We start from the raw sequence: 23,601 nt of genomic DNA, 5'->3' as shown, positions 1-23,601 counted from the left end.
ATAAGTTTACAACAACCCTTTTGTACTGATAGCCAATAGAATCCCCAGAACCCTCTTCTACCACTCACCAGAGTCTCACACCACCCAAGCCGAGAAAGAACGGCTAAAGGAACCCTAGCAGACAAGGCCAGCGCTAGAATGGAACACAGTCTTTGGGAGAATGCTTATGACTGAACCCCACAAGAAACAAGACTTCCAGGCCGCTGAATACAGAGTTACGGGAGCAAAAGGTCCTTAGAAAACAGCTATGGTTGTTTGTTAGCACAAACCAATAGCTGTCACTGTTCAGGTGCTCCTTGGTTTGTAGGCAAAAGCAAAAGGTAAAAGAGTCACTGTCTCCAATATGTTCGCAATCCCGTCCGGGATCACAAAGGGAAACAACTTATCCCATGAAGCATCTCTTACTAGATGCGAAAGAAATATCAGGGAGCACGTCTTAAATTGCAGACGCATTCTTACACAAATACCTTCGTTTTCTCAGGGAAGTCCGATAAACGCCAGAAGCGCGTTTTCCGAGACACCACTGTCCCTATCTAACTATAGTACAAAAAAGAGAACACGACTCATGCAATGGAGGTGAGCCCGCACTCCAACTGCCACAGTACTTATCAGAAGACGCGAGTCCCAGGATTCAGGATACAAAGTTCGGAACGGTTTCCACTCTCGGCAGACTTCTTTCTTCAAGCTGAATTCCGGCGGGAATCACCATCCGCCATTCCAAAACCATCCGGTTTGATTGACAAGCACCTTCCTCTTGGGAGGGAGTTGCTTAAATGAGAAACGCCCTGTGACTCCGCTGTTCGGCCCCTTAACATGCTGGTTATTGTAGTATCTCCGGCCAGCCTTGCTCATACTACCTGGCACACACAAACGACGGGGCTCCCTGACATGACACGGCACCCGTCTCCTCGACCATGTAATCGCCACAGAGGCAGAATAATAATCAGCAATGAGCAGAGAGAGGTAAAATAAAGGTGAGAAATTAACAGAAAGAGGCAGAATAAAAGTCAGAAACAAGCAGAAAGAGGCAGAGTAAAGGTCAGAAACAAGCAGAAAGAGGCAGAATAAAGGTCAGAAACCAACAGAAAGATCCAAAATAACAGTGAAAATCGAGCAGAAAGAGGCAAACTAGAGGTAAGAAACCAGAAGCAAGAGGCAAAATAAAGTTGAGAAATTAGCAGAACGAAGTAAAATAAAGGTCAGCAACGAGCAGTAAGAGGCAAAGTAATGGTGAGAGATGAGCAGAAATAGAGGCCGAATAAAGGTCAGAAACCAGCAGCATGAGGCAAAATAAAGGCCAGAAACAAGCAGAAAGATGTAAAATAAAAGTTAGCAAAGAGCAGAAAGAAGCATAATAAAGGTCAGAAGGTAGCAGAAAGAGTCTGAATAAAGGTCAGAAACGAGCGGAAAGAGGCAAAATAGAGGTCACAAACTATCAGCAAGAGGCAAAATAAAGGAGGGAAACGAGCAGCTTCAGGCAAAATAAAGGTCAGCAGTGGGCAGAAAGAGGCAAAACAAAGGGTGAAAAAATCAGTAGGAAAGACAAAACATAGGCAGAAAAATGAGCAGGAAAGGCAAAACAGAGGATAGATAGGCAAGCAGAAAAGGCAAAACAGAGCAGAAGAGTGAAAAAAGAGAGCACTCAGACACTCACACATTCACTCACAGACCCACTCAAACACTCTCACGCTGACTCACTGACCTACCCACTCACAGACTTTCTGAAACTCATGCACTCACTTACACACTCACTGCCAAAGGTTAGTGTTCCAGTCAAGGAAATACAATTTATAGTTAGGAAACAGCATTAAAGAAACTTTAGAAATTCACTGAAAAAAACAAAGGTTAAAGGGACGTTATAGTTAGGCTTACTCACAGACCCAGACATCCACTCACACACCCATAAAACTACTCACACACCCACTTACAGACACATACAGCCACTCACACACTCACACAGCAATACAACCACTCACATAAGAATTCACAAACCCATACAGCCACTCACACAATCACTAACTCACCAATATAGCCACTCACACATCAATACACTCATCCACAAAACAACTTACATACAAAATTCACACAGGTAACCTTTATTTTTTGCAATTAAATCAGTCATAACATCTTCTATGACATCATTGATAATATCACTGCAACATTTGCTATAAAATTATTGATTTGAAAACTGCATGCCTGGGACATGAGCTATAGTTAGCTTGGGATACACATTATTGCTACTTGAGATAACTGTAGGGATGTACCATGTTACAACGCATACCGTTACAACTACCTACCATTACAACGCGACCATTACAACGCATACCATTACAACGCATAGCGCTTTGGGGTGCTGGATAGTGGTAAGTATAATTTACTATTCTAACTCCAGTCCCCGTGGACCCTAGGGAAGGTGTTGGATAGTAAATTATACTTATTCCCTATCCTAGAGCGCCCCCCAGCGCAATGCGTTGTAATGGTATGCATTGTAAAAGTCGCGTTGTAATGGTAGTGCGGAGTAAAAGATGCGTTGTAACGGGTGTATACCAACTGTAGCTATAACTGCTGGATTTCTATGGCTTTCTGTGTGTGAAGTCTGAACCTGACTATAACCTCCCTGCAACCTTTGATTTATTTCCTGTGAATATTAATATATATACAAGTGACATAGCCGAACCGCGTCATGCTGGAGATGATGGGACAATAAAAACCACCTTTGCATACCATTGACGTGTATTTCGTGGTCTGTACCTGTGTGAACGTTGGCATCTAAGGCTGAGGTGCAGGAGTTGGATACGATATATATATATATATATATATATATATATATATATATATATATATATATATATATATATATATATATATATATATATATATATATATATATATGATCGTGAGCAAGGTATTTGTAATACCGAAACGCGCAGATCGTAACATCTGCCTAAGTCTGTGGAATGTAATGAGAAAATAAAAAAATTGCAAAATCAACCCGTGGAGTGCGACCCAATTTGTTCCTTCGTGAGGGAACAGTGACAAATGGATTAGCAGCGTGGTTCAGCTGCAGGGTGCCGCACCCGTTCCGAGCGCTGCACAAGTGGCAAAGGGAACCAGCAATGGAGAATATATATATATGTATATATATATATATATATATATATATATATATATATATATATATATATATATATATATATATATATATATATATATATATATATATATTTGCCGAGGAACTGTGTGTGAGCGCTGATCTCAAAGAACGAAGCGCATCTGATGCCATATAAAAGTGGAACGGGCATTAACCCCTTCAGTGCTGATGACGAGCCTAGGCTCGTCATGCAGCATGGTGCTCGTGTGCTCATGACGAGCCTGGGCTCGTCATAAGCCGTGGAACGCTCACACGCGGGGCTAATTCCCCCGCTGTGCTGAGCGTTCCATTGCGCGGGTGGGTTCATGACGAGCCCAGGCTCGTCATGAGCACATGAGCACCGTGCTGCATGACGAGCCTGGGCTCGTCATCAGCACAGCGGCGCCGTGCGCGACCCCCCTCCCTCCGCACCGCGGGGAAATTAGCCCCGCAGTGAAGGGGTTAACATCACAATGTCATCGGCAGACCGAGAGGCTACAAGAAGGCAGGCAGCAGATATGCTGTTTATTCCAAGGAACAACAGTAATAACGGAACAGCGGAACAACGGAACAAAGCGCAACTAATGACAGCACTTTAGAAAATAAGAAAACGCTGTGGGACAAACTATGGAGGGCTGCAAAATTGGAGCAAGTTAAGTGGTGGGAAGCCACGGCTCTACAGAAATACGTGGATGCACAGATGGTCCCGAGGGGGCTGAGAATATTCATAACACCGACCTTTGCAGACCCGGACTCAGAGCTAATTAAGGAATGGGTGCAAAATAATCATGACTGCTCGACTACAATGCTCAAATTGCTAATAAAGTATGCCATAAAAGAGAAAGAACGATTGGCTGAAGAAATTGAGAGGGTCTCAACGCTATTAAAAGCACTTTATACAGATACAGAATTTTAAGCTGAAATTAAAAAAGTCTACCTTTGCTTACAGAAAGCAGAGGATGAAATTAAGATAAAGAAACAGAGAAAATTCTACAGAGACTAACAAGATTATAAATTGGGACAAATATTTACTTTTGGTAAAAAGTTTGATCACCTAAGAGGGGCAAAACAAGGTGGCTCTAAGATTGTGGCAGAAACTGTTACAACAGTACAAACTGTGGAGAAAGAAACCTCGTGCCACAAACAGTGAGTAATCAAATAACATCAAATAGTCCGGTGGAAGATGAGGTAAACACAAGTGGACAAGTAGGAGTAAAATAAAAAATGAGTTCGACCTGATGGCACTGGCAAGACAAGGTCAAAACCCAGGAAGTCCAGGACCCCAAGTAAACAAAGGACGTGGTCGAGGCGCCAGAGGAGGAAAAAGTTGAGGCGCAGGAAAGCAAAGGAATCTGAATTCGTCTGTGGGAATGATGACAAGAGGAAAAGCAGCAAAGGAATAATGGAGGAGCTGACTGTGTTAAATTTATCAGACATTATACTTACTGATACCCAGATTAATGTACTTTCTTTGGGGTTAACTTTCTGTCCGACTAGTAAATTCGATTACACTGGTGGGAGAATAGATCTTTTCCACTTCACACGTAAACTGAAGCTCAAGAAGTGGTTTGAGCATAAAAAATCATTACAAGGGGTGGAAAATGTGGGGGATCCTACCGAGTTAACAATTGGGGATTTCTCAACCATGCAATTGCTACATGAGCTTAGAAATGAGGAGAGTAATGAAATTGATCCAGCAATAGTAGCAGCTGAAGAACAGCTTATCATTGATAAGCAAAGCGGCAGTAGTTTTAAACCCCAATCTATATTTCTGCCCCAATTCATTGCGATGCAATAGACATTTTTGAGAAAGGTGTCAAGGAAGAATTAAAAAAACTAAATCAAAGCAAAAGTAAAATTGTCCCCAATCTTATAGTGGAACAGAACAAAGCTATTGTGGAATTGAAGAACAATACTTCAATAGTTATAAAGAAATCAGACAAAGGGGGAAATATTGTTGTCTGGCCCTTAAAAATGTATCTAGAAGAGGGTTTAAAACAGTTGAGTGACAAAGAGAGTTATTGTAAGACAACTAAGCATGGGCGTAAAATCCGTTACGCTCGCGGATTTTGCGGATTTTCGGTAAATTCGCAATCCGCGAGATTCGCGAATTTCCCGCAAAATCCGCAAATTCGTACGCAGCGGATTTTTTTTCTTTGCGGTGTAAGTTCGCAAATGCGAACATGTAGGTGCGGCGGGCAGCAACAATCTCGCACTCGCGAAATTACAAAAATTGCAATTCCGCACAAGAAATCTACTAGCAAGTAGCATAGACCTTCTGAAAATGATTATTTTTAACAGAATAACTCCTCAGGTTGGCATTTGCCTGCACTTTTTTAGATTTGAGGCCTTTTGATTTTCTTTGGATAACTTTTGGATTAGAAATCAACTTTCTCATATAAGCTTGGTGGGGCATTAAAGTTGCTGTAATGCTGCTCTGCAGAAAAACGAGTTTTGCAAAAGTGAAAGCAGGTTCAAAAGTTCAAACTCATCATTAGTAACCGTTCCCTGTAGTGCTTCCTGACAAGGGCCCCTCCAAAGTTTAGTTGCTAGTTGCAACAATTGTATGACCCTGCTCTGACCCTCACAGCAGGCTCATAGAATAGCTACAAGTAGGCCACAAAGGTCCTGGAAAAAATAATTGCACTGCAACAGAAAGCAAATTACAGATAAGGATGCAGGTGCCAGAATGGAATTTTAAAACAGTGACACATTAATAAATCAACCCCAAATTAATTCATGTCAGTTGAAGCAGGCAGGTGTGCTTGCTTTTTCCCCCCATAATCTACAGTGATGATGAACTAGAGGGTGGCATAAGGCTTTGATGTACCAGAGGGTGGCATGGGTAAAACAGAGGGTGGCAGGGGTGAAATAGAGGGTGCTGGGAACCTATGATGATGAACCAGACGTAGAAACAACATAATCGTGACCGTTGCGATCCGACATGTAAGTTCGCGATTGCGAACTGTTACAAAACCCTCGCGAACTGTCAGAAATCCTTGCGAACTGGCAGAAATCCTTGCGAACACAAAAAAAAATCCGCAAATTCGCGAGAATTTGCGGATTTTGCGGATTGCGAGTTCGCAAATTCGCAAAATTCGCGAACGCCAGATTCGCAAAATTTGCCCATGCTTAAAGACAACAAGGACTTGTTATGACCAAAGCAATGAACAATACATGAATTGCTTAAAAAGATGGAAGAGTGAAATGTTGATCTCTGATGATGAATTTAAATTTCTGTATTGTGACCATCCAAGGCTACCCACCCTGTATTTATTGCCGAAGCTCCATAAAAACAAAGAGGTACCGCCAGGACGACCCATAGTTTAATCTATAGGGAGTCTGTATGAGATGACGTCCAAATATATTGATCATTTTTTGAGACCCTATGTACAATCGCTACCATCGTACATACGAGACACAGGACATTTTCTAAGATTAATTGAGTGGGATGAGGGGATGTGGCTAGTAACATTAGATGTGAACTGTCTTTATACTTGCATACCCCATACCCTGGGCATAGAAGCCAGTAAATAATATCTAAAAAAGAGACAGGTGTCAAACCTCAAACATACGGACATGTTATTAAACATGATGATAGCATGTCTGAGTAACAATTTTTTCTTATTCAACCATTCCATCTATTGTCAGACCCAGGGGACGGCAATGGGAGCATGCTTCGCCCCCAGTTACGCTGGATTATTCCTGGGCTGGTGGGAGGAGCATGTGGCAAGTAAGATCTATGCCTTTTCCCATAATGTCGTCCTCTGGGCCAGATACATAGATGATATTTTTTGTATCTGGCGTGGCACAGAACAAGAAGCGTTCGACTTCACTGATACATTAAACAATAATGAGCTGAATCTCAAATTTACGAGAACAGTAGCTAAGAATAGAATTGAACTCTTAGATGTGGAGATTTCAGTAAATGATAAGAAATTAGAAAGCTGGCTATTCAGAAAGGAAACATCAGGAAATAGCTTGCTTCATTCTAATAGCTGCCACCCTAGGAATTTAGTTAACAGTATTCTCTATGGAGAACTGTTTGGTGCGAAACGCAACTGTAGCACGGAAGCTGGTTTCCTAGAAGAGATGGAGGTCATGTCCACACGTTTTAGGAAAAGAGGGTACCCTGAGAAGATTGTAAAAGAGGCATGCAAGAAAATCCAACTGGTAGATAGAAAGGAACTGCTAGTGGATAGAAGAGAGGATGCTGATGTTAACGCTCCATTACGCTTTATTACAACGTTTAGCAGCCAAGCATGGGAAGTGCGGCGTTGTTTGAAAAAGTTCTGGAGCGTGTTACAAACAGACAATACCCTGAAAAAATGGGTAGGCGATAATCCCAAAATTACTTATCGAAAATGCACAGCCCTAGCTGATCTGTTGTGTAGCAGTGAGGTGCGGGACAAGCAAGACAAAACATCAATAAAAGGGTTCTATACCTGCAGAGCTTGTAAAGTCTGCAAGTACAGTAACAACATGAAACAAATTGAGTTGTCGATACACCAAAAACCATTTGTGATAGATAAACACTTATCATGCAAATGTGATCATTGTGTGTATGCCCTGATCTGCCCCTGCCCAAAAATCTATATAGGCAGCACCATACATGAAGTCAAGAAACGGGTCCTAGAGCACAGACGAGCTATTGTTAATGAGGACAAGCAATACCCGATAGCTCGGCATTTTAAGGAGAAACACAACAAAAATGTAGATCTCCTTAAATTTTGTGCATTAAATTGAATTGTAAGGGATGAAAGAGGAAGGAATCGCCTCAAAGAACTTAGACGCAGGGAATCCAAAATGATCATTAAATATGAAACAAAGTTTCCTGTAGGATTGAATAAGGACGAAGAACTTGCGGTCCATCTAGGATAACGTGTTATACTGGTGTATCAACAAAAGTAGCCAGAATTGATTTTATTTGTTTGGTATGAAACTTTTAAGAAAAACTATGAACTCATTACACATATATGTATATTTTATCATAGGAGACGGAGTCGGAGACACCAGCGTCTGTAAAATGGATACTATTGAGCAAGCCAGTATCGCCATATACAACAGCCCACTGGGGCAGAATTGTACAAAATATTTCTTAATCAGTAGCTGAGCACAAATGGTTAATGAATTAGCCCACTGGGGCAGAATTGATATTATAATGTGCAAATACACTGGACCATCAGTTGATTAATTGGAAAAGATTATAATTTTCCTTAAAAACTTAATCTCAGATGTAAATAGTATAATTTTTACATTTGTCACATTATTTACCTGAATTAAATTCAATGATGAGTTGCAAATATGTATAACCGAATATGAGAACGGAACAAACATTGCTTTTGCATGATGAATGAAAAACTACAAAATGACGCCCATGTTCCCTTACCTGTTGATGTGGTGCAGTAGTCCTATGTTTATGTTGATTCTTTGTGATGTCCACACTTATGGTTTTTTTTATATATACTTTATTGAAACAAGAAAATAATGACCCGTGACCAAGGAGCTGGGCTCCGAAACGCGTCGGGCAGGATTGCTGATTTATGATTAAATAAACCCTTTTCACACGCAAAACGGAGTTTTGGGCTTGGTTCTTTCGTTCTTTGTTTAAAGAAGTTCACGAACCACAATCCTGAAGCCATGCAGGTAATGCAAAAATCAGGTACATACCATTCGATTAATAAAGTGAAATAAAGTGCTGTATTCCTCCAGCAGCATGAAGCGTTTCGACCGGGTAAACCCGGTCTTGATCACATGACATGGCCAAAAACCAACAAGTTTAAAAACTGTTGAAAAAATACTATAGGTGAAATTCGAATAAATGCAAAAAGGTAATGAAGCTAGCATAATGGCAAGCTAAAAAGTCTAAACCACATATAAATATATCACAGAATAAATATGTTGAACATTCATATTCATACAAGAACATATCAAAGCACTTTTTTTCATGATGGTGGTGGACTAATCATGGGCTAGTGCCCATACAATATCTGAAGCAAAACACAAATAAAAAGTCAGCTTACAGTCAAATTCACTAAAAAGGCTGGTGGTCATGAGCAATGAGAGCACAAAACAGTACAAATCTGTGCAAAAGTGCAAACCAAATCTCATATTCATTCATAATAGATTTGTATTAAAAAATATATATATACATAGCAGCAGACGTCAAAGTAAAAAAAGTGCAAAGTGCCCAGTGCAAAGAGTGCAAAGAATTTTCACCAAAGTTATTTCTAAAACTTAAAAACTTATAACCGGAAATATATCTCTATACAGCTAGGGACAAGACATGTTCAGTGTAACAGAATACATAAATGTGCAAAATAGTGCATGTTCCCAAAATATTTTTTGATTTTTTAACTTTTCAACAGGATCAATATTCTTAATGAAACCTGTAGAACCAAGCATGGACTCAGCAATAAAGTACAGTACATTAAGCCAACTTTCGCGCAATAAATAGCCACCTGATCCCTACATCTGATCTCCACTGAATTAAAACCAGTAAAACTAGAAAACTAGTAAAACCAGCTAAAAAATCTGATAAAAACAAGGCATAAAAGAACACAGATATAAATTCATTCGAACCAAAAAAAGCTTAAAATTCACTCAATGTGTACATAGCAGCAAATAAGAAACAGTTCAGGTTTTGCACAGCTCGGATTGTACATATTGTAGTCGAAGGGTAGTGGGACAAGCCTGACCCATTCTTAGATCAAAAAATGAAAATAACCCTATAAAAAGTTATAAAAAGTAATGAAGATCTTCCCCGGTGTTAAAACCGTTTGGAATCTTCGTGTCCAAAGTAAAATGTTGTGACCTCCAACTGCCTTAATTTCCTCGCCCTATCCCCACGTCTTTTAGAAAATGGGACTGCGTCAATAACAAAATAGCTTAAATCCTTAAGGTGTTTTTGATGAACCAGTTTAAAATAACACGCCACAGGATAGCTGGGATCAGAGTTAACAATGGCGCGAAGATGCTGGAAGATACTGTTTAAAACCTGGAGCTTAGTGCTCCCAATATATTGAAGATGACAAGTGCATTGTAATACATAAACAGCGTGATCTGTTTTACAGGTAAACAAACTCTTAATCTTACATACATCTTGGGTGAAGGCATCATGGTATTCTGAAGTGTTAACCCCAAACTTACAGGCTCTACAGGAACTGCATTTAAAAAAAAATGATCAATTAGAGGATTTAACAACTTCTGGACTGGTCTTGACAAGAGCATCAATCATAAAAGGTGCCCTTCTGAAAGAAATCAATTGTGAAAGGGCTTTTTGAGTAAGTACTCTAATTGTCTGAGTTGTTGCGTAGAAGGGTTGAAGAAGGGTTTGCGCTTCATAGAACCCGAAATGCATTGGGATTTGCTTTTAGAAATGCTTGTTAAATTGCTTCTTGAATCGCTCATGTGATTTTTTGAAGGACCAAAGTGTATATTTTGATTTAATGTTGCCCAGTATGAATTGCCAGTCAGCTTAAATACTCTTGTTGTTACAGCAATGAAATGTTTACTTATTTACTGATGCAATAATTTTTTGTGGAACAAGTAAAATATGCTACATGTTTAATTAAACTTCACACCTTTGAGTGTACCATTTAAAGTTTATTAATTTTGTTTCTAAACACCAGTAGGCGACCCTGGTCGCCCCACTAAAGCTGTGCTCCGCTTCACAGGCTGTGGGGATCCCACAGCCCTTTCACAATTGATTTATGTTTCAGAGAGGGACAGGGGTCTGATCTTTCTCCAAGGCGGAAGCACGCATATTTTTTCAAGTTTTGAATAATTTATCAACTTGAGATTACTTTTGATAAACATAGGTGTGCAAACACAACATAATTTTGTTGTATAAATTCTCACAGACCCACACGTGTTCTTGCACCCACTTTATAACATGTCTTGGAAAGACATAGCAGACTTAACTACTAATCAGGCCGAAACTAAGGCATACACTACAGATGAGGCAGAGTCCATATATACACTAATTAAAGAAGTACGAGAATATGGAACATCCACAGGTAACACTACGCAACAACTCAGACAATTAGAGTACTTACTCAAAAAGGAGATCAACCAACGTCTCCACGCGACAACCCTCATTGAATATCATAAAGTGAAGAGAATCCCAAGGGGACTACGAGTAGCCTTAAAACCTATGCTTTTCAAATTCAATAAGGCTTTCATGGCCAGATGGTATGCTTTACTTAATAAATGTTCTCTTGACTTAATACTTTTAATAGTTGAAGAAATATCTAGCATACTCTCCGAACTCACTTTGGATATCAACAAACTAAAGGATGACATTTCTCAAAAAATGGAAAGTGAAGATTGGCAAAAAGTTTAAGAAGATATCAACCTCAATTTGGATAAACATGCCAAGGAAGTACACAAGAGAAAGATACGGAAATTTCGTCGGGACACCATCGACTATAAGTTAGACGAAGTATACTCATGGGCAGAAAATTATGCCCAAAAACGTTTTTTCAAAAAACCTCACACTAACCCCAATTCATCAGAGGAGAGTCTAGTGATGTGTCAAGACTTAACATTACAACGTCCTAAACCCTCTGCATCTCAAATACCAACAAGTGCATCATCTGAAAGCATTCCATCAACATCTCTAGTTCAGCCTTTTTTAGGGGAAGGCCCACCACCAAAGGGCCCACCAGACAAGGTCTTGAATGTTCCAGAAGGCACACCAGAAGGGGAAAAGCAACAGCAAAAAAAAACGGAAGGCAGACCAACCAGGGGTACGAAGAAGTAGATTCACTTGTTATGAACATCTCAAAGAGACACCTTACAGCACCAGAATTAAAAGTGATGAACAAAGGTACCTCATTTGTAAGTTAAATTCCCTGAGCACTCAAAATATACAAGTCAAATATCCAAATTAAAGTTCGGCTAAATTAATCTGATGCAGTCACAGGTTGGTAATCCAAGTGAAATCATCAACATAAGTCCATTAAATCACGGATAGTATTTTATTTTATTTTATTTTCTGGATTCAAGCTCTCCAAATTCCATATACAAAAGTCATTGGATTAATCAGCCAACACGTGTTTCGTCATGTTAATTATTTACACATCGACTTCGTCAGGGCGTAATCCACATATAGCGATAAATTCACTTTTGCGAAATTCGTTTACTTTGTACTTCCAATTATGAAGTCAAGTGACCCCCACTCTCAAAGTGTTATCTGAACAGGAGTCCGACCAGAGTGCGCGTTCGTGGATAGACGAGCACGAATCTAGATATAGATCGAGAGTGTGACGACCACAATGGATAATATGTGAAGACTCCTGTTCAGAGAGCTTGAATCCAGAAAATAAAAAAAAATAAAATACTATCCGTGATTTGATGGACTTATGTTGATGATTTCACTTGGATTACCAACCTGTGACTGCATCAGATTAATTTAGCCGAACTTTAATTTGGATATTTGACTTGTATAGTTTGAGTGCTCAGGGAATTTAACTTGTTTGGAAACCTACTGGGTAGGTTGTGAAGGGTGTTGATGACCACACCTTTCCTTAGAAACACCAATAAGATAATCTGTGAATTTGCACTATACCCTTACTTGCAGAGCGCCCTTTTGACCTGGATTACCATTTGTTTGTTGTACCTCATTTGTACCCACGTACACTTCCAATGCCTTGGAGACTGAAATTTGTTTATTCAAATTCATGCGGAAGTTACTCTTAAAATGGTTCTTTTCCACTTTACCAACAAAAGAAGACAGCAGTGATGTAGCTAAAACATTTCGCCCTAAAAGTCGCTTCATGTCACCAATATCACACAAAGCGTTGGATATTTTTGAACACCTTGTCAAAAAAGATCTTGACCATATAACTTACAGCAAGACATCTCATTCTAACATGACACGAAAGGAAATACAGATCTTAAACTCATTACAACAAGATGATTCCATCATTTTCCAACCAGCAGACAAAGGTGGGGCTCTGGTATGCCTGGACAAAGATTTTTATGAACGAAATGTAGATGAACATGTATCTAACCCAGATACTTACATTCTTCTAGAGCAGGACCCCACGAATGAGTTGATTGTCACTTTATCTAATATTGTCTCGAAGGCAGTTGAAGCTGGTATCATAGATGACAAAACAGCAAAATCTCTAATCAATCAAACACCAAAGATTCCCAAGATCTACATGATCCCAAAAATGCATAAACACAAAACTCTACCACCTTTCAGGCCCATTGTGGCCGGTTGTGATTCCATTCATCAAGCAGTGGGATACTACTTAGACCACTTTTTACAACCGTTGGTTCAATCTTGGACGACGTATGTCAAAGATACCACGGACTGCTTACTGAAATTGGGAAAGATCAAAGCAGTATTTCTAGAAGACATACTATTGTGCACAATAGATGTAACGGCTCTCTATACATCAATAGCCCACAATGAGGGCATAGAGGCAGTCGAATGGAGACTTCTCAATTCCACCTTGAGCACAGACCAATCCACCTTTTTACTTGAATTGTTACATTTTGCTTTGTATCACAGTTATTTCAGTTGGAAGGATCGTTTTTATTTACAACGCACAGGAACTTCTATGGGCTTTCCAGGTGCCCCTTCCTATGCAAATATATTCATGGCTTTTTTTGAACATACACACATTCTCAATAACCCTAGCTGGCAGACAAAAACAGCTATCTTTTTGCGGTACATAGACAACATTTTTCTGATTTGGAGAGGGTCACGATCAGAACTGGAGGAATGCATTGTGAACCTGAACCTTCAAAATCCCAGGATACAATTCACACACAACATACAAAAAGAGACTATTCACTTTCTGGACATAGAGATTCACAAAACAACCAACGGCATAAAAACATCGGTCTACAGAAAGCCTACAGATGTGAACAACGCTCTACACTTCCACAGTGCGCACCCTATGACATTAAAACAACATTTACCTTTTTCTCAATTCACGAGGATTAAAAGAATCACTTCGGATCCACATGAAAGCGACAATTTGATTCAAGATCAATCCAAGAGATTCAAAGCCAGGGGTTACCCTTCGGAGATAGTGGAGACAGCTCTTGCACGTATAGACACGAGACCAAGAGAACAACTACTGAAACCACATATTCAGTCAGCACAAAATCGTGAAGTGTTTGTCTTGAAACACTCTAGTCAAGCCTCGCAAATCAAAAGGATCATAAGAAATAGATGGGATATCATTGATCAAGAAAAAGATTTTACAACCATATTCAATGGTCCATCTCTATTTGCCCATACTAGATCCAGGAATTTACGGGAATTTCTCAAACCCAAACAAAGAATCTCCATGACGCATAGAGGAATGAGGAAATGTTATAATTGTGGACAATGCAGCAATGTCATTGTAGGCAATGTATTTGCACATCCACACACAGGCAAACAACTTAAATTACAACACACTTCAGACTGTAACACCGTAAATGTCATCTACGCCATCAAATATCCATGCGGTTTAGTATATATTGGAAGAAAAAGTCGCAAAATTAAAACCTGAATTGTGGAGCATAAAAGTAGGATTCGTAACTGCAACACAACTTCACCACTAGCAGCACATTGGGTACAAGCATCGCATACCATACCACAATTGCGCTTTACCATATTGGAACACATTCAATCTAAGCCAGGTACTGACATCAACCCTACACTAGCTCGGAGAGAGACATTTTGGATAAAAACTTTAGGGACAGTGACACCGTCAGGACTCAATGATCATTATGAAATGATTCGTTTTTTATGATTTATAACCATAGCAACACTTTCATAGATACATTGCAACCTTAATGTACAGAATTTGCACTCTGGCATCAATATTGTTTTGGTTATTATCCTCAATACGACAGGAAACCCATCTTTATAATTTTTTGGATTAGCACATGTCTCATATTTTATTTTTCATTTGCTTCACACTGCATGTGTGAGCATTCATATACCTTACTAGATTCTGAAAACAACGTAGTTTGTTCTTCGGTACATTTCTTTACATACACGAATGTGACTACTGTTAGATATTAGACATGGAACAACCATTCTCTTTCCATACATTGTTACATTTTTCAAAATACTTGCGGATATTCCAATACGGAATACTGGTCCTCACTCGCTCGTGTTCACATTGGTAAAATAAAGTTATATTCAAATTTATCAAACACTTACACTATTTAGGACCGTTGGGCCACAAATCACATTATTTGTCCAATTATGTTTTCCTTCACTTTTAATTAGCATTGATCTTCGCATTCTCGGTTTATATATGATTAATATTGTTTCTGGGTCCCGTTTTCGACTCACTAAGGCAACTCACAGTCAATAGCACACTATGCCTTTAAATATCAGGGCATGCTGGGATTACGTTGACATAACACGGAAGCGAGTCACACGCGCGGGCGAACATTTTCGGAATTCCAAACACGGCTACCGAGGTAAGAGATTTACACGTTTGGTAGATGCATCGCTTACATTGGTTATACATTCGCGATACGATACACCACTCATTTTCTACACATCCATTTCTCACAGATGATTTTGGCAGATTTCGTCTAACATCAAGTTTCCCATCTACGAAACGGCATCGGTTGTACACCTCGGTAAGAGCTAGCACGCACTTGGGATATAATGGTATTAGCTTGTTTATATCTGGATTAGATCGCTCATTTGCGTTTCCGCTTCACATTGTATTGCAGCAACCCTATTGCATTATTTTCATTTATGGACGGAGTCCAAGCGGCTGCTTGTATTCATCTGCTTGTATTCATCTTCATTTCGAGTGAGCGGTAAGCGAGTACCTCCACTTAGTGGTTATATACACGATTAATTGCACGTTACCACACAGGCACGTTCTTAAGGGACACCTGGCACATTCTGGTTTATTAGACTTTTTGTACCGATTGTATCACTTTCACTGACTAATCACTGCATATAACTCGCAAGCACCACACATTTGTTTACTATTTCCTATTTTTAATTAACTTTTTTTATCTCAGAGTGCAAATTCTACTCCCTTTGATTGTAAGAAAAGTATATATTGGTTCTGTATTTATTTGCTACTTGCTGAGACTATGGTACTTATTGTATTTGTAGGTTCCTGTGGAAAGAAAATGTGAACATTCTTTGGAAATTAGAATCACTTATATAACCCCTGAAGAAGGGTTTGCGCTTCATAGAACCCGAAATGCATTGGGATTTGCTTTTAGAAATGCTTGTTAAATTGCTTCTTGAATCGCTCATGTGATTTTTTGAAGGACCAAAGTGTATATTTTGATTTAATGTTGCCCAGTATGAATTGCCAGTCAGCTTAAATACTCTTGTTGTTACAGCAATGAAATGTTTACCTATTTACTGATGCAATAATTTTTTGTGGAACAAGTAAAATATGCTACATGTTTAATTAAACTTCACACCTTTGAGTGTACCATTTAAAGTTTATTAATTTTGTTTCTAAACACCAGTAGGCGACCCTGGTCGCCCCACTAAAGCTGTGCTCCGCTTCACAGGCTGTGGGGATCCCACAGCCCTTTCACAATTGATTTATGTTTCAGAGAGGGACAGGGGTCTGATCTTTCTCCAAGGCAGAAGCACGCATATTTTTTCAAGTTTTGAATAATTTATCAACTTGAGATTACTTTTGATAAACATAGGTGTGCAAACACAACATAATTTTGTTGTATAAATTCTTCTGAAAGAAATAGCAGGAGTCTCACTGAGTAAAGGTGCTAATGTGATGTCAGTTTTCAAAATAGGCCAGTTAGACTTCAAAATGTTCCTGACTTTTTTCTCATAACAGCTATAAGTCGTAATCAGTCTAACTTCAGTGTCTTCTCTCTTAGAAGAACTGTCTCTATTAGAGATAGCAACCTCTGTGTTAGAGACCTGGGGGGATTCTTCAGTAGTTAAAAGCATTCTATTCATAGCACTTTGTATATCACCCTTTTTGTAATCATGAGCCAAGAATCTATATATAATATATACAGCAAATCCTTTTCCCTCCGATTGCAGTCCAAAGGAGATACACTACAGGTATGGACGACCAACACAGTTTGAAAGGAACTCCTGGAGACACAGGTTCACAGTTCCATTATTTTATTGCATGGATACCAAGTGGTACAGACAAGTGTCTGCCCCAGACGCGTTTCGATCGCCACAGTAATCTTGATCATCTGACGAGCTGGTGACAGGTCACCACATTTAACCTTTGTGTGGCCAATCAGGTTAACATATTGGTCATTCAGTGAGCATAGACATTGAAGAAATACATGCACTTTATAATTCAAGGAGCAATTGTAAACATAGCACAGCCTACATATGTTTCATTGCTACTAGTTGCAATATAATAACAGTTGAGATCCAAAAATGTTTTAAATTACACTCGATAAATATAAGTTTCTATAGGAAAAATAATGTTAACAGTTGTCCTAAAATGAAGTATCCATTGATACTTTTTAGACTAATTATGATGGTACCGAGTGGACAAGCACATTGACAAAATTGCTGGCAAGTGCCCAATGAGTCATATCACATATAGTATAGCAGTGAAACTATAGTGAAAAATATTCAAACATCATCATAAATACCTTTATTAAACATTCATAAATAGATACCTAAAAAATGTTATATAAAAAAAGTGCATGTTGCTAAGGTTATTAAAAATGCACAGAATCCCACAGAGGAATAACATGGATAAAAACCACTGCTCCTTAGAAAATGTGCAAAACATTTCATATAAAAACCCTAAAAAACACCAATAACACACTAAGTTTTGGGGCTGTGCAAAAGGACGCAAAAAGTTTTGACTTCAATAGTACTTAACAATTCAGTGTTAAAGTGCAAGTGCAGAGTGAAAACATTCAGTGTCAATACAGTACAAGGGATATCAGTGCAAAGTTTTAGTGACCACATAGGTGATATCATAATTTTCTGTTTCATCTTAGCTCACTTGCTCTTTTCTTCTTTCAAAATCATTGGGGGATATAGAGGAATTTATGGTAGACGTCGCCGCTGGCCACGCCCACTTTTGGCCACGCCCCCTTCCCGCCCCACTTATAGCGCTGAACTACGAGCGCTCACTTAGTTCCTGTCTCCTGAGGCGAAAAGCCGGGAGTTGCTACATTTGGTCTTTTAAAATTGGTGTCTTATATTGTGTTTTTAAACCCTGTACTGTGTGCTTTTAAACCTTGTACTCTGTGTTTGTTAACTCACACTCTGGCACTTTAGGGTGACGTGCAGCGGACCTAGCGCTGTCACGTGACACCCTCTACCGGCTCCATTCGCCGCTGGCCACGCCCACTTTTGGCCACGCCCCTTCCCGCCCTAAACGGTCCACTATTTAAATGTGCATTTTCAGAACGCGCAGCGGACGTGCGCAGCGGGCGCGCCGTTTGCGTGCCGAAGGCGCGCCTATGGCAAGCCCGTCTGCGCCCGTCCGCGACCAGACCGCGGCCGGGGCCAGACATGCTGCCGGCAGCGGAACACAAGGTGGAAGGATAGCGTGGTCAGGTGAGGACCTAAAGGCGTTCGATCCCCCATCCAAATGCTGCCCCCATTATATTGACCCTATGACCCTCGAACTCCCTCAGATCTGTAACAACTGTGGGATAGCTATTGGCAGCGATGCCTCTGTGATATCCCCGAAGCCCAAATCCCTATCTCAAACAAACCTCAGGGCGGGCCTTCTTAACTGCAGATCCTTAGCCAAACACGAAGATGATGTCTGGCTTTTACTAGAAGAGCAGGAATGGGATATATTGTTTTTAACTGAAACTTGGATCAAGGAGGACAATTTGACCTCCATTGCACTTGCAGTCCCTTTGGGATTTAAAATATTCCTCGCCAACCGCCCTGGGACAAAAAGAGGCGGTGGTGTAGCCATTATTTTTAAAGAGCATTTAGTTTTGACATCCTCTGCCCCCACTGCTATTCAAGGTATTGATGGCCTCCACTTTTGCTTCCAAGTGAGCCCACAGTTGTCACTAGCAGGACTAGTGTTTTATCGCCCCCCGGTTGGTACGGACCCCTACCTTACTACTCTACTGGACACGATTGTCCAGAGTTCGCTCCTCCACCCCCTTTTTATTGTGGTAGGCGACTTCAATATCCACATGGATAAACCCGACTGCGCCATGGCAGAGCTGCTCAGAACCACGTTAAATACGGCCAGTCTCTGACTGATCAATGAGGGCCCTACACACACAGGGGGCCACACTATTGATCTCATTTTTTCTAACATCAAGAATGTGCAGTCTGAGACACCTCTTCCTCTGACATGGTCAGATCACGCACTCGTCCCATTTACACTGAATATTGCGAATGATACCCCTGTCTCGAGTAAACGCTACTTCCTGAAGAGGCAATGGAAAAAACTGACCCCTGATACTATGTGCCCGGTCCTTGCGCAAACCATCCCTTCCCTGACAAACAATACCAATACGGATGCTATACTTCTTAATGAATGGATCGGAAAGATGGTTTCCTCCATTGCTCCAGCCTCTCGGGCCCTATCTAAGAGAGACTCTCCCTCAGCTCCCTGGTTCTCGCAGGAACTTAGGAATGAGAAAGCGGTCTGTAAAAAACTGGAGAGACTCTGGAGAGTAAACTACGGTCCGGAAGAAAAAGCTAGGTATAAGGAAGCTTCTAAACAATTCCGGAAAGCTATTAGGAAAAGCAAAAAGCGCTTCTATGCGGACTCGATTCTTCAGGCAGAACAGTCCAGCAAACAAGTCTTTAAAGTGGTACAGTCGTTTTTTAAGCCAAAATGCATTGAAAGAGAGGTTGTACCCACAGCTACGCTATGTGAGCAAATTTCAGAGTATTTTGATCATAAAATTAAAAAAGTGTACGACTCCTTTGGTCCAATAATAAAAACAGTAAAGCAGGACATAGCGAATAAAGGCGAGCTAGAAGAGACTTTTACCCAGTTCATGCATATTCCACTGAACGAGGTAAGGCAAGAACTTAGCCAATGCAAATCCGGCTCCCCTGATGACCCTTGCCCAGCTAAACTATGGAGTGCCATTGCAGACTCGGTAGCCCCGATACTTCAATGTATTTGGAACTCTTCCATTGCTTCGGGCATTTTCCCGGACGTCTGGAAGCATGCTACTCTTCTACCCCTAAAGAAGAAACCCAATGGGGACCCAGACGACCTTACGAATCTCCGCCCAATATCCCTACTAGCTGCCCCGGGAAAAATGCTGGAAAAAATTATACAGCGACAATTGAGCAAATTTGTGGAAACCAATAACATCCTACATGAAACTCAATCGGGTTTCCCTCCCGGTTTCAGCACAGAAACAGCGCTCATAGAGGTAGCCGAGTCAGTGAGGTGGTCGATGGATGCAGGAGACTCAGCAATGTTGGTACTCCTGGATCTGTCGGACGCCTTCGACACGGTGGACCACGCCAGCCTACTCAGCCGGCTCACAGAGATAGGCATTCAGGACAGAGCACTAGGGTGGATAAACTCCTACCTATCACTTAGAACGCAGAAGGTAGCACTTGGGACGTTCTCTTCCACACCCAAAACTCTTGGTTGTGGAGTCCCGCAGGGATCAGCCCTCAGCCCCCTTCTGTTCAATATCTACCTGGCTCCTCTTTTCACGTTAATTGCCAACTGGGGTGTCAAGGCAATTTCATATGCCGACGACACCCAGTTGGTATTCCCGTACTCGGAGATGACGCATGATTCTTTCTCAAATTTCAAAGGCTGTCTCCAGGACATAGCACACTGGATGAACACTAATAAATTAAAACTGAATGCCAATAAAACCGAAGTCATCTTCTTCGGCAAGGGTCCCCCCCCGCCCCTGAACTCTGGTGGCCCCCGGAGATAGGCCCGCCCCCTTCACCAAGTCACTCGGCAAAAAATCTGGGAGTGAGATGGGATGATAACATGTCCTTTTCATCCCATGTCCAACAAGTGGCCGGATGCTGTCTAAGCAAGCTGAGAAACCTCCGAAAAATCCTAAGGCTCTTACCGGAGAGTTGTAGAAAAACGGTTGTCCACGCGACTGTCACCTCACGGCTGGACTATGCCAATGGTTTATACCTGGGCCTCCCAAAATACTTGACTCACAGGCTTCAGGTAGTTCAAAATGCGGCTGCGAGACTGTTACTGCGAATCCCTTTCAAGCAGTCAGTCTCTCCGCATCTTCGAACCCTGCATTGGCTACCAGTAGCCAACAGGATAAAATTCAAAGCTTTGACGCTTGCGTTCAGATCTCTGCATGGCTCCTGCCCACAATACCTGAAAAACCGCCTTCCAAGATACTTTCAAAGCCGTGCACTACGGTCCAATGACCGTGTCCAACTGGTCATCCCGAGGGCAAAAGAGGCCCGACTAGGCGGTCGGACCTTTTCAGCCAACGTCTCCGTTCTGTGGAACTCCCTGCCACAAGTTATCCAACAGGCCCCCTCCGAACCCTGCTTTAGGAAATTGCTAAAGACCTGGCTTTTCACCCAGCCACGCTAGCTCTCCTATTTTTGTTCCTAAGGTTATCAGTGATCTACTAGCGCCGGGACACCTCCTCGCGAGGTAGCTGTTCGCGCTGTATAAAATCCAGTATTATTATTAGACAATGAGCAATGGCCTATTACATGATCAGCATAGTGAGACAATGAGTAATTCTATAACACTTGTACAGGATTCTACCATAGGTGCAGGAGGACCCAGATTATAAAAAAGGGTGTAGGTCCTCACTGGTATTTAAACCATTAGGCATTCGAGTATCAAGAGTTCAAATGAAAGAAGACTCCAACTATCTCAATTTCCTCTCCCTGTTACCTCCCCGATAGGAGGAAGGGACTGTCCCAATCACCAAGTATTTGAGATCATTGACTCTGTTTCCATGTATAGCTTTAAAATGTCGGGAAAATAGGTATTTTGGGTCGGAATAAACAATTGCACCAAGTGCTGCAGTATCCGGTTGAACCCTGGTAATTTTGTACTACCGATGTATTTAAGATGACATGTACATTCTAACTGATACACCGCATACTCAGTCCGACAAGTGTTTGTTCTTTAATAGGGACTGGGATGTCACGGTGTGCAGTACTCAGATAAATTGACTCCAAACTTACAGGCCCGACAAGAAGAACATTTAAAAAAGCCAGATTTGGATAGCCAGGTTTTTATTAGTTGTTACTTCTGGACTAGTTTTGACCAGGGCATCCCTCATTGAGGGTGCCCGCCTTAATGTTATAGCAGGGAGATTTGGTAACAAGAATTTCAATGTCAGATCAGTTAAGACAATTGGCCAATGTTTGTAAATTATTTTTCTACAGTAGGTGGTAATTAAACGGATAGATTGAGATTCATCAGGTATGGGTCACATAGTGTGATTACAATGTGATCCTTTTTAGCTACGAGGCAACATTCACGTGGGCATGAGTTGGCCTTGTCCAAGGCCAGCTGAAAATTGGAACCTTTGTATCCATGGGCCAAAAAGTGGAGATAAGCCTCCTTTTGAAATTGTGTTAAATCAGATTCTAGACTGCAAATACGTCGTATGCGAAGAAACTCGCCATACGGTATGCTGTGATTAAGGTGACGGGGATGGGCACTAGTAGCAGCCGTGATGTCATCAATATTATCATTTGAGATGTCATCAGTGATGTCACTGGCCATGTCATGAATGATGTAATATGTGACGTCATCAGCAGTGCATTGCAGGGGTGCGAGTTATAATTAGCTCCAATAACTATAACGGCCGAATTTCTCTGGTTTTGTAGAGTGAAATGTCCAACTAACTATATGGTCCCTGAAACCTATGGCTTTTTTCGGTGAATTTCTATGTTTTTTTAAATGTTAATTTCTAACCATAACGTCCCTGAAACCTATGGGTTTTTTTCAGTAAATTTCTATAGTTTTGTAAATGCTAATTTTTAACTAAAATGCCCCTGAAAACGATGTTTTTTTCGGTAAATGTCAAAGGTTTTTTAAATGCTAATTTCTAACTATTCCTACAGAGGTAGGACATGGGCAGAAAAAGGAAGAAACGCGCAGAAAGAAGCAAGAGAAATGAGGAAAGAGGCAACAGAAGTCCAGAAAGACAAAGAAAGGTGCAGAAAGAAGCAAGAGATATGCAGAAAGAACCAACAGTGGTGCATAAAGAGGCCTTGTTGCAAAGTAATCCTGTGCCCCTAACTTTTTGCTGACTGGTACTGGTGGTAACTGACTCTGACTAACCAGGCCCGGTGCCAGTGCTATCCTAAAAGACACTTCGAATATAGTGAAAACACCTACATACACCAGGGTACACTATGGGTTGGGGTACCCCTGCGTTTGGCATGACCTCCGCTGTAAGGCCCTATTACATAATAGAGCAGGGGGATTAAAACTACCTCTAAGTCAAAAGTGCAGAAAGAGGCAAGAGAAGTGCAGAAAGAAGCAACAGAGGTGCTGAAAGAGCCAAGGGAGATGTAGAAACAGGCAAGAAAAGTGCAGAAAGAGGGAACA

The sequence above is a fragment of the Lissotriton vulgaris genome, chromosome 10 (genome assembly GCF_964263255.1).
Source record: "Lissotriton vulgaris chromosome 10, aLisVul1.2, whole genome shotgun sequence".
Taxonomy (NCBI): Eukaryota; Metazoa; Chordata; class Amphibia; order Caudata; family Salamandridae; genus Lissotriton; species Lissotriton vulgaris.
This window is presented reverse-complemented; position numbering follows the sequence as displayed.